The sequence below is a fragment of the Podarcis raffonei genome, chromosome 3 (genome assembly GCF_027172205.1).
Source record: "Podarcis raffonei isolate rPodRaf1 chromosome 3, rPodRaf1.pri, whole genome shotgun sequence".
Classification (NCBI taxonomy): Eukaryota; Metazoa; Chordata; class Lepidosauria; order Squamata; family Lacertidae; genus Podarcis; species Podarcis raffonei.
Window position 1 is genome coordinate 93,885,898 of NC_070604.1, and position 11,922 is coordinate 93,897,819.

General features: G+C 43.8%; 1 protein-coding gene across 1 annotated transcript in view; it reads right to left on the bottom strand.

Moving 5' to 3' along the window:
- The window catches only part of LOC128411079 (calpain-2 catalytic subunit), a 268,506-nt gene that overhangs the window by 136,849 nt on the left and 119,735 nt on the right, over positions 1-11,922 (bottom strand). The window lies entirely within an intron of this gene.

The window sequence follows — 11,922 nt, forward strand, 5'->3', positions numbered from 1 at the left end:
CATACTCCAGAAGTGCTTGTACCATCCGTGGTGTCACTTCCAAAACTTGCATCTGCAAAGATTTCAAGACCTCCAGTCTTCTGACTGGTGAACCTCAGTCTGTAGTGCATAGTCCCTTTCAAATACCGGGCTATGCGCTTCAGAGCTTTCCAATCCTGAACAGTAGGATTGTTTGCATGTCTGCTAAGCAGGTTAGTGCTTACAGCAATGTCAGGTCTTGAACATCTAGCAATGAAATTCAACTTGCCTAGAATGCATCTGTACAGCGTTGTGTCAGAAAACGCTTCAGCAGTACTGTCTACCTGGTAACCTGTCACCATCGGTGTGTCTGCTGGGTTTGCATCAACCAAATTCAACCTGGTTAATACATCAGTAATTTTCTGTGTTTGGTGTACCAGAAAATTACCTGCTTGGTCCCTCTCCACCTGCAGAGAAAGATAGTTGGATACCTCACCAAGATCCTTCATGTCAAAGTGCTCCTTCAGCTGAGCTAGGGTGCTTTGGTAGAAAGCCTGATTCTTCCAAAACATCAGAAGATCATCAACAAAACATAAACAATACAGTTTGTTTTGCCCCTCCTCCTTGACAAACACACATGGATCAGCTTTGCCCTGGTGAAAACCTAGAGAAAGCAACGTTTCAGTGAGTTTTGTGTTCCAACACCTGGCACTCTGCTTGAGACCATATAAGGATTTCCGCAGTTTACAGACCATTCCCTTCTGTATCTGCATTCCATCAGGTGGAAGCATGTACAGCTGCTCGTTCAAAATCCCGTACAAAAAAGCTGTATTAATGTCATGATGGGAAACATGCAGTTTCTCCTCCGCAGCGATCTTGAGCATCAGCCGAATGCTCTCATATTTGACCGTGGGTGAGTAGGTCTCGTGGTAATCCTGCCCTGGTACCTGTGAAAAACCTCTGGCAACCAATCTGGCTTTGTGTCTGACAACCTTGCCATTCTGGTCTGTCTTGGCCTTGAAGACCCATTTGCTGCCAACCAGTCTCATTCCTGGGACTACCGGTACCAGTTCCCAAGTCTGGTTCCTGTTTAAGGAATCAACTTCAGCCTTCATGGCATTAAGCCAAGGCTCAGCATCTTTAGAGGTTAACTCCTGGACCTCTTTGAAGCTTGAAGGTTCCCACACCTTCCCTGAGCTACTAAGAACAGCAGTTGCCATCTTAGCAAACTCATCAGCAAATCTCTTTGGAGGTTTGCCTTTGGTCGCCCTTTCAGACCTGCGAACCAGACGCAAGTCTTCTGGACTCATCTCCTCCTTCTTAGGAGAATAGTGACCAATGGTGAACAGTGGTTCTTCCAGTTCATTGTCAGACTCATCAGATGGTCTGACTGAGGCCTTTGCGCTCTTGTAGTCTGCTGTGTCATCACTGTCACTGACAGCAGCAGCAGCGCCGCCCACTGAACTGGAATCCGAACTCTGATCATCATCATCATCATCATCATCATCATCCTCAGTTTCCTCAGCTTTCTCAGCATGATCTGCTTTCTTCACATCACCTTCATCCTCCTCTGGGTAACTCTGGAAAATTCCCACATTTTCCCCCCACTTAGGATTGTACTCAACACTCCTTGTGAACTTTATGGATTTAGAGTTAGTCATCCATACTCTGTATGCACCTTTTTCGTACCCCATGAACAAACCATGTGCCCCACGCTTCCCAAGCTTGTTGCTTTGTGGGGTGTGTACCCACATGTCAGAACCAAAGATTCTCATGTGTTTGACATTAGGTTTCCTCCCATACATCTTCTCATAGGGAGTACAGCCTATAGGTGATGACAGTCTCCTGTTAAAGGAATAAACAAAATTCGCCAGAGCCTCCCCCCAAAACTTCTCAGGGAGATTGGCATCATGCAACAAGGTTTTTATGCCTTGCAGCAAAGTTTGATTTGCTCTCTCCGCAAGCCCATTCATCCATGGCGATCTGGGCGTTGACAAGTCATGCTGGATTCCCTTCTCAGTCAGGAAAGCTTCAAACTGTTGAGAAGTGAATTCCCCGCCTCGATCAGTAAACAGACAGCCAATACGTTTACCGTGAGCATTCTCCAACCAAGCACAGAATGCCTTGAACTTAGGAAATGCTTGCGATTTCTGCTCGAGCATAAACACATGAATGTACCTGGAAAAAGAATCAATTAGAACCATGAAGTACCTTGCTCTACCCAAAGAGGGCGCTAGAGGACCTACCAGGTCTGCGTGAACTAGCTGGTAGGGTTTGGAAGCCTGCCTGCTAGACTCCTTGCCTTTTGGAGCAACCTTCACCTTGTTCTCTGCACAAGATACACATTTCATGTGAAATTTGCAAGGTTTGATGTCCAAACCTTCAACCAACCCAGGCATCTTGGCTAGCGCTTGCCAAGAGAGGTGACAAAACCTGCGATGTGCATCATGAATGCAACCTGCATGAAGAACCTTGTTAGTTTGTGCAACACAACAAGAATCAGCATTAGATATAACAGCATTGTCATCATAAGTTAGACTGAACAAACCATCCATCAACTTTGCATGCAAAATGTCCTCTTTGCCTTTTCTGATGACACAGACAGTCCTCTTGAAGGTAATTTCAAAACCACGCCGATTTAGCTGTGGTACACTAAGCAAATTGTCCGCAGCTCCTGGAACAAAAAGTACATTGCTAATGGTCGTATTCAGACTTGCAAGTTTCACAGTTCCAACTCCTGTAGCTTGCAAAGTCCTTCCATCAGCCAGCTGGACCTCTCCATCTTGAGGTGTGAAGGAGATAAACAGATGACGGTCTTTGCTGAGATGGCGCGTGCAACCTGAGTCAATTACAAACCTGGCCTTGGCCTTGTTTCCCACTGGCGTGGGCTTTTGCAGCTTGCCTTTAGCCTTTGGTGAAGCTGTGCCAGCAAACATAGCCGTGTTTTCCACTGGCGAGGGCTTTTGCAACTTGCCCCCCTGCTCCTGGCCATCAGACGTGCCTTTAGCCTTTGGTGGAGCTGTGCCAGCAAACATAGCCTTGTTTTCCACTGGCGTGGGCTGTTGCAACTTGCCCCCCTGCTCCTGGCCACCTGCAAGCATCTTGCTCTGTTTACATCTGGTCTTCCGGCCTCTGCAAAGGCTCTGACCTTGGTTCTCACGGGAAACAGAGCTCTCAGCTGCCGACTCCTTGGCTCCCCCTGGAGGCTGGAATGCTGCCTGGGATGACATCACAGTCAGCTCCCCCTGCAGCTTGCAACCGGTGCCCTCGGCATCCGTGCATTCACTCGCATTCTGGGAAACAGCCAGGACCTCCGATGCAGTCAAACTCTGGGCTGGGATGACTGGCAGATGGGCTATCTTCAAAGCATTCCACATCTGACGTGCAGTCGTGTTGCCAGCTAGCGTAGCAATTTCCTCCAGAGAGACGGACAAGACAATAATATCCATGGCCTTCGAATCCTGGCCCTGCCATTTCTCTGTCCGAGGAACTGGAGTGGCCTCAAATACAGTATGCCAGACTCCAAACTGACGCAGCAAACTCTCACACCATCTTGCCCAGGTCTCATAATTGTCCCGATTTAATTTAGGACACTCAGCAGCTTCAGAGGCTTGGAAAAACTCCATTCCAGCTCTTAACGCCAGCCGTGAGTCTTCTTCACTTCAGAGACTCCTTATCTTGGCACCCATAAATCACGAAGCCTGCTTGGCTCGGTTCCCAGGCCAATTAGGCCAGCCGGACATCAAAGAGGCTGCCGCGGCAACAGAAAAGCCTCTGCTTTCGCTTTTCCCACACATACCTCAGCAGTCTGTCGCAGTCTTACTCTCCTGCAAGTGCCGTGAATCTGGGCCCATAACCTGATGTTGGGATACTGCCAGGGAGATAGAATCCATCTGAAGCCCCCAAGCTCGGTGCCGGACGATCCATCGACCTCCCGTAGTCAGGCAATATCAGCAATTCAGCGACACTAAGCCTCAGGCTTAGTGCACACTCTGACAGCAGAATTCACACAACAGAAGTTGCACAGCATGAGAGCAGAACATGCATATTTACAGTTTATTAGGCGTTGGTCAGAACAAAGGAGACATGACCGTCTGCTCCGACTGCTCAGGCAAAACAGCCAAAAACGAAAGGAACTTACAACATAAACATCCTGTGAGACAGGAACTTACGCAGGCTGTTATACAAACATCCTGCTCCCTTTTAAGGTGGAACGGAAATATCCTAACAAGTGCCACCCACAAACTCCTTCCCTACAGGGTTCTTAGCTTCCTGACCTAACCAGACTGATTATCCTAATCCTTCTTAATGGACTTTAACTATGTGTCACACTTGTTTTTCCCTTCAGCCTTTCTCTGGTTCCCACATCAACCCTCCATTCAAGTTTCTAATTTCTCTGCCTATATCTCATTTTAACTCCACCCAACATTCCATCCGACTTCCCGTACATCTCTATTCCATTCACTCTTCTGTTGCAATGAGGCGCTAAGATTTTGCTAAGATCTGTTCCTAAATCTTGTCTTCTTTTCCTTACTGTCACACAATATTTTTTTAAAAAACAACCTTATAAACTGCCCTGGAATCAATTCTATGGAAGAGGCCGGAGCATGCCTAAGTACTTAAAAATACTCAAGCACACATTTGCTTGAAGTTTGGATGTTCTAATTTAGATGCCTCTGGGAAACTAATATAGTGGCCTATGAACAAATTAATATTTTTCTTCATTTGTTTTCAAACGGGCAGAGGGAGTAGAAAACCCAGGGCTCAGCCACATGTACCACTCCTTCACAGTGTTCCTGGGAACAGGAGTGGTGCAAAATATTGTGCCGGCTTCATTGGATAGCTTTAGCATACTCAGGAATTGAGTGTTTTGTGTCACTTTTGTAGGAAATACATACTTTTTTGCGCATTCTGCAATGTCAATTTTTTGGAGTTTCCACCACCCCACTCCAATATTTCCATTCTTTCTGCCACCTGCTTACTCCACCCTCCCCAACTGTGTTCTATGTTTTTAGCTGTTCTTATTTTTATCTGTAATCTGCCTGTCATGGGAAAAAGTGGAGTATTAACAACAACAACAACAACAACAACAACAACAACAACAACAACAACAACAACAACAACATGTATGGAGAAACAATGGTCTCAGACTTTCCTATAAAAGGGCCAACCATGCTTAAGAATTGTATGCGTTCTAAATAAAACAGATCAGGTCTAAACTTAAATCTCTTAACTGTGCAGCGTTTATTGCCTGCTGCTAATTTTTAACTACTATTCAAATAGTTGGAAGAAGTCTGATTATATCATGGGATTATCTTGTTCCAAACACATCACATGGGGGGGGTGGGAGAGAGCTTTGGTTCCATCCCTTCAAGAGTTGCCTCATGAGTAAGGCTGAACCTTTCTATCCCCTGAAGGGGATGTGAGGAAACAGAAAAACACAAAACAGTAATCAGTAGACATTTCTTGCACCAGAAATGGTAATCTGGGAAAGACTTAATGGTCAAATAGGAACAATCACTTTCTTTACTGCTTTCTTTATAAGCACAGGTAGGAAATGAGAAATAATACATACTGTGGAATTATGTTGCTGGCATACATGTTAGATCATTATAATTATTTTTTGTTGGCATCCGTCTGTCTCAGGGGACAATGGAGTGTGCCTCCAGGGGTGAAGTCAAACCACTGCATTAGCAGCACCAAAGTGACCTTCCAGGGGCGCAAGCCTAGGAAGTGTGTATGAAGGTCCTGGGCTGCCCAGATGACAAGACTACCCTCTCAGCCTCACTAATGTGGACCAAAGGAAAGCAGAGCAATACATTTGGCACCAGCTTGGCTGCAGGAGTTGCCAGAAGAAGGTGTACAAGGCGCCACTCAAACCATTTTAGGGACTCTGGATCTGTGAAGGATTTACTCCTTAACCTTTTTTTCTTCCTAAGATATCCCACAAAGCAGTGAAGGTTTAGGATCAGTTTTGCGAAGCCCATCTGCCCTTCACTCCCCTCTACAACAGGTGCAGAAACCGCCTTCTTGACAGTTGGACCCGCTATTGGTCTTGTCTGCTCAATCCTCTGGAGCCTGTCTTCGCATGCAGGGGAAGTCCCTAACTCACCTAACCCAGGTGAGAGCTGACTGCAGGGTGGGGACCAAAGGTGGACAAATTACCCCAGAAGGAGCATGACATGTCCCCCACCAGAGATACTACCCCTCCCCTAACACACCATACACTCCATTATAATAGAAATGAGATTTAATAATCTAGGAATGGCTAAAGGAAATGTACTGACTTGCTGGCAAATAACAACTTGCCACATAAGGAAGTGAGGCAACCTATGGAACAACATCTACTGGGTAAAAAAATTGAGCTGGGTAAAAATTCTGCCCAAAATCAAAGCTGACTGTAACTTAAAACATATCTTCCTTGTATGTTGCCCCAAGTATATCTGTTCCTATTAACACACAAAACTAAAGCAAAACAGTTAGCATATTGATTAGTATCCCTTCCTATTCACAGCCAATTCAAAAAGCACTTATCTCTGCTAGTTAAATGACATGACTTCCAATGGAGTAGACATGTCTGTCAGTTGCAGCAAAAGCATCATTATCTTGTGGCATATGCCATGAAATAGCATCTGATGTAGTGAGCTCTAGTCCACAAAAGCTTTAAAGCCTCACTTTAGCTGTTTGCTGAGTTAAACTTTGCATTTTTAAGAGTTACCACCTTGTCAGGTAACCAATACTGCTGATCTCAATAGGTTTCTACATGTCCTAAATTGTAGGAAAAACAAACTTGCCTAAAGAGGCCTGAATGTTTACACTAAGTAGATGGGCAATATTCCATCTTTCACCAGAGTATGGTCATCTAGATGAAAAGTCCTTTATCTAAAAATTCCAGAGGCTACAGACAGATAAAAAGAACAAACAGTCTTGTAGCACCTTGAAGGCTAAGGCTGCAATTCTATGCACGCTAACTAGTGAGAAGCTCCCATTGAGCTCAGTGGAACTTGCTTCTGAGTAAACTTGCACGTGTCATACCAGATTTGTTGTGACAGAGAAATTACTGATTATAGCAGAAAGAGATGAATGTGGTGGGACTGAGGACATAATGATATCAGGTTTAAGGGTTGATTTTCTGTGATCCTTAAATTCTCAAGAAGACAGTCTACTGTTACAAAGTGGAAGCTTCTTTTCTGGTTATCATAACAAAGGAAGAACTGTAGTATTGGTGTCTTTTTTCCTAATGTATCTACTAACATGTCTTATCCTGTCCTGTTGCATTTATGAACAGGATGTTTAAAGAGTGGTAGAAAAGTAGAAATTCCCTACCTTTTCCATGTATGCTTAAAACCAGTGTCTTTAGTGAATGGTGGAACACTATTGGCAGGTTTGTGGGGGAGAACCTAAAAGACATCAGACTGGAATAACTTTCATGGGTCTTTTGATCCAGGCCAGAGTGCTCTAAATACACTGCCACAGCCTCTTGAGAATAATGTGTCACCTGACTCGAAACATCTTAGTCAATTAACTGGAAGTTTTCCAAAGCGATCTTAAGCATGTTTATTCAGAGATCAAGCTCTCAAAGTTTAGTGGGGCTTACTCTCTATGAAGCATGTTTAACATTCCAGCCTTCATCACTTAAATCTGCACACATTTCAATGCAAGTAGAACAATAGTTCTCAAGATGAAAGCATGCTTTGTTTTACCATTATTCGTGCATCTGCCACAGCAGATACCACCTTAGCAGAAGCATTCCCACTGTATGAAAGAGAAGCAGAAATATTTATCCATAGACGATGCCTGCTTACCATATGAAAGCTAAAAATAAGTTTACAGTATATTTTTTTTACTGAAATTACTGAAAATCAGAAGAGTTTATTGAGGAAGCTCATATATTGGTCTACACCTATCAAAATATTTGGGAAGAGAGAGCTGGGTTGTGAAATTCAAACAGATGTTTGGAACTGGATTTGGCAGTATGACAACAGACAGTACAAAGTTGAAATAAATTTGTTTTCCCCCCTTGGCATCTAGTTTACAAGATTCTGTATATCTATGATGTAAATGGTGTGGGGGGTGTATTTAAAAAGCACAAAAATGTATAAAACACATCTTTTCGTATTTGTTCACAGGCCAGTGGTTTGTTTTATGCCATGTTATCCTTTTTTCTGCCTCCCTTCTCTTTCTATTGGTCTTTCATATGAACGTGTTAAGTTTTCTTCAGGCTGTGTATACACCATACATTTAAAGCTCCAAGAATCCTGGGAACTCACAAAGCTATAATTCCCAGCACAATTAACAAACTACAGCTCCCAGGATTCTTGGGGGGTGGGGAATGTTTTTTAAATATATGGTTTGTATGCAGTCTCTCTCAGCCAGACTGATGTTGTCTTTTACAAGCAACCTATCTTTCCAAGGCAGCATTTCCTGCAAACAAGAACATGCACAAGGCGCGCCATACAGAATTACTACATGCAGATAACAGACAGCTAATTCTAGGTTTTAACTTTATGAATATTTTTGGCATGCATCAGTTTCATGAAAATATGCAAAATGTGAACTTCACATGCACATGTAATACCATGTATCTGTAGATACGGTTTTATTGCTTTCTAGAAATTATGTTATTCCTTTTAGAAATTGGATTTAGTGTTTTCTCCTGTTTTTATCTTGTATACCACTTTGATGACCTCTGGCTGTAACTTATGACACGTTTCTGAATAGCCATCCATACTGAACATATGCATTGCATATTCAGTCTTGATCTCTAGCATAAGAAGAGTTTGGATTTGATATCCCGCTTTATCACTACCCGAAGGAGTCTCAAAGCGGCTAACATTCTCCTTTCCCTTCCTCCCCCACAACAAACACTCTGTGAGGTGAGTGAGGCTGAGAGACTTCAAAGAAGTGTCACTGGCCCAAGGTCACCCAGCAGCTGCATGTGGAGGAGCGGGGAAGCGAACCCAGTTCACCAGATTATGAGACTACCAGTCTTAACCACTACACCACACTGGCTGGGGTGGGGTACACTTTTTCTGTAATCTGCCAGGGGCTGAATACCAGCAGTGGTCAGGACATCTCTTTCTCTCTGCGCGCACGCGCGCACACACACACACACACTTACCTCTTCCTCCCTGTTCTTCAGATTGCCAGGAGAGGGACAGGCCACTCTTAACCAAGTCCTTTTCTTCCATCTCCTTCCATTGTCAGGTTTCCTCCCCCTCCTGCCCTCCTTTTGGGCTCCCAACACCTACATGAAATGTGACCAAGGGTTGTCCACAGCTACTTTAGCATCATTAAGGACCTGCTCTTAGTAGAAAAGCTTTTTAAAAGAATAGGGATTTCATTTGTGTGGGTTTGAAACTGAAGGCGGCCATGTTCCTCCGGAAAAGAAGGGAGAGTAACATGATATGGAAAACACATTTTGATTATTTGCTGCCTGTAATTTAGATTGCAATAATGAAAGTCTGTGCTCTGAAGTGTTTACAATGTTATTACATATCCATATAGGCACTCCATATATTTATGATGCTAAAAAGCCCACTGCATATGCACTGAACTGTACTGCTCTCTCTAGTGTTGTCAGCATTTGCCATAGAAATATGTCAAGAAATGGTGGTCAGTTTAAAACACCCCCCTCAGACTATTGCAGCAGGCTTTGCTGAACAAAGTATATAATTATTGTGGACTAATTTTCATTACCTTGTCTAGTTGCAATCTCATTGAAAGGCTCCGATTCTTACCTAGATTCTAAACTGCTAAGGGCTTTGAAAGGTATTATCAAGAATCAGGTTCTCCCATATTTTCCTCCTCCCTGTGACCATCAGGTCCAGCTGGGCGCATCACTCCTTCAAATGGCAAACCTAGCAGGGAGCCATGAGGGGCACAACCTCCTCCATCATAGCACCAGACCTCTGGCATATTATCTCCAGGGAAGTCTATCTGGTCTCACTGCTGTGTGTCTTTTGCCACCTAGCTACAACACAGATAGTAAGCTTCCTGAAAAAGCTAGCAGGAATGGGTTGTATTCAAAGTAGCAGTAAGTGAATAATCTGTTAGTGCAAGGATTTCTGCTTTCACATTGGAATGTTCTCCCCCACCCACATGCCCCCTAAACTTTCTAGGGTGTTCCCTCAACCCTCGAGAGCAGATTTGGGGAGGGTGCATGGTGCAAGTGGGGAATTCTGTTGCACAAGCATAAATCCTTGCACTAATGAGTTAAAATGCAAACAAGTACATTCGTACCTTGGTTGACGAACACCTTAGCAGTCGAAAGTTCTGACTCCCGAACGCCGCAAACCCAGAAGCGAATGTTCCGGTTTGTGAATGTTATTTTGGAAGCTGAACGTCTGGCAGGGCTTCCGCAGCTTCTGATTGGCTGCAGGAAGCTCCTGCAGCCAATTGGAAACAGCATCTTTGAAGTAAAATGCTATGGAAGTCAAACGGACCTCTGGAACGCATTCTGTTCAGCTTCCAAGGTACGACAGTGCTGTATTTTTCTGCCTATAAGGCGGCCACATGTATAAGATGACCCCTATTTTTTTGAACCCTTAATTAAGAAAGTCCTTGGTATGCCTCCCCCCCCCCCTTCTCAGTTTGATTCCCTGGCACCATATTTGTATAAATTAACTATCCCAAAATACAGACGTGCCTTCATACTGGCCAGATTACATGTGATGCCCTCTGCCATACTGGAGGGCAGATACCAAAAGATTCCAACTGAGAAACGACTCTGCCCATGTGGAGATGGCAATCTGGAAACAGTGGCTCATGTTCTCCTGTCCTTTCCGCTTTATAAAGATCTGAGGAATGAGATCATCACCCCACTCTTACTTACCATCCTAGGCCGCCCATCTGCGGCCACATTGTTCTTTCTTTTATCACATGAAAATGATCAGACAACAGCAAAGTTTGCTAGGTTTATCGAGGGTGCAATGAGATTAACGGCCACTATCTGAACGATAATCTTGGTCATCTGATTCTCCTTTTTACCTACTGTCTTTTTAATTGTATATATTGCTTGTTTTATGTTGCTATGGCCGTTGGCTAATGCGAATAAAGTTTATCTAATTAAGAAAGTGGGCCAGAGCCTGAGTCCAAACCTGAGCCCAAGCCCCTGTGCATTCACTATCCATGTATAAGATGACCCCAAATTTCTTACCAAAAAATATATAGCAAAAAACATAGTCTTATACATGGAAAATTACACTACCTACATGACTCCTCAACTTATGCAGAGAGAATTTTACTCTAGAAATTTGAATGCTTTTTCCAGCTTCCATTTCAACAATACTTTCAATCATTCACTGAAGAGATGGGCGTTATTGCAAAACAGCTGTAAAATTTGTGAGTAGAGATTGTACAGATGCTTTCTAAACCTGGGGCAGGTATTAACTTCAGTTAGCAAAGCCGTTTTCCAGACTACTGAGGACAGCAGAATTTAACAGGGACAAACCTGACCAGGAAATACAGTTGCTCTGCAGAATACTGCTGTGGTTACCCAAGAGTAATATGTTTCTGGAGGAATATGGGGCGTTTCTGACATGATGGTCTTTCAGTAGCATCTGTAAAGAGGACCAATTTGGGTCAAGCAAATGACAGAAGTTCCTTCCTGTGCCATAATCATGAGAATGAACCACTTTCACAATTGTGATTCTTTCTTGAAGATGTTTGTGTAGGATTCAACCACAAGAAAGTGGCACACACCTCCCTGGTAGCTCAAGAATAGGGTGTTATTCTGAAAATACCTGGTTGAGGGCCTCGCATGTAGATAGGCAGACTGCAGTGTTAATGTCAGTATACTGTGCTATATACTTATGTGGTTCTACACAGACAGGTGCAGAGAATCCTATTTATCCTGCTTCTCAGGCATTGCAAACCAAGGATATTGGATTGGATAGTGAAAGAAATTAAATGCACCGCACAGTAATTGCTGAGAAGACTACCATTTGTGTTCCCACTCTGGAA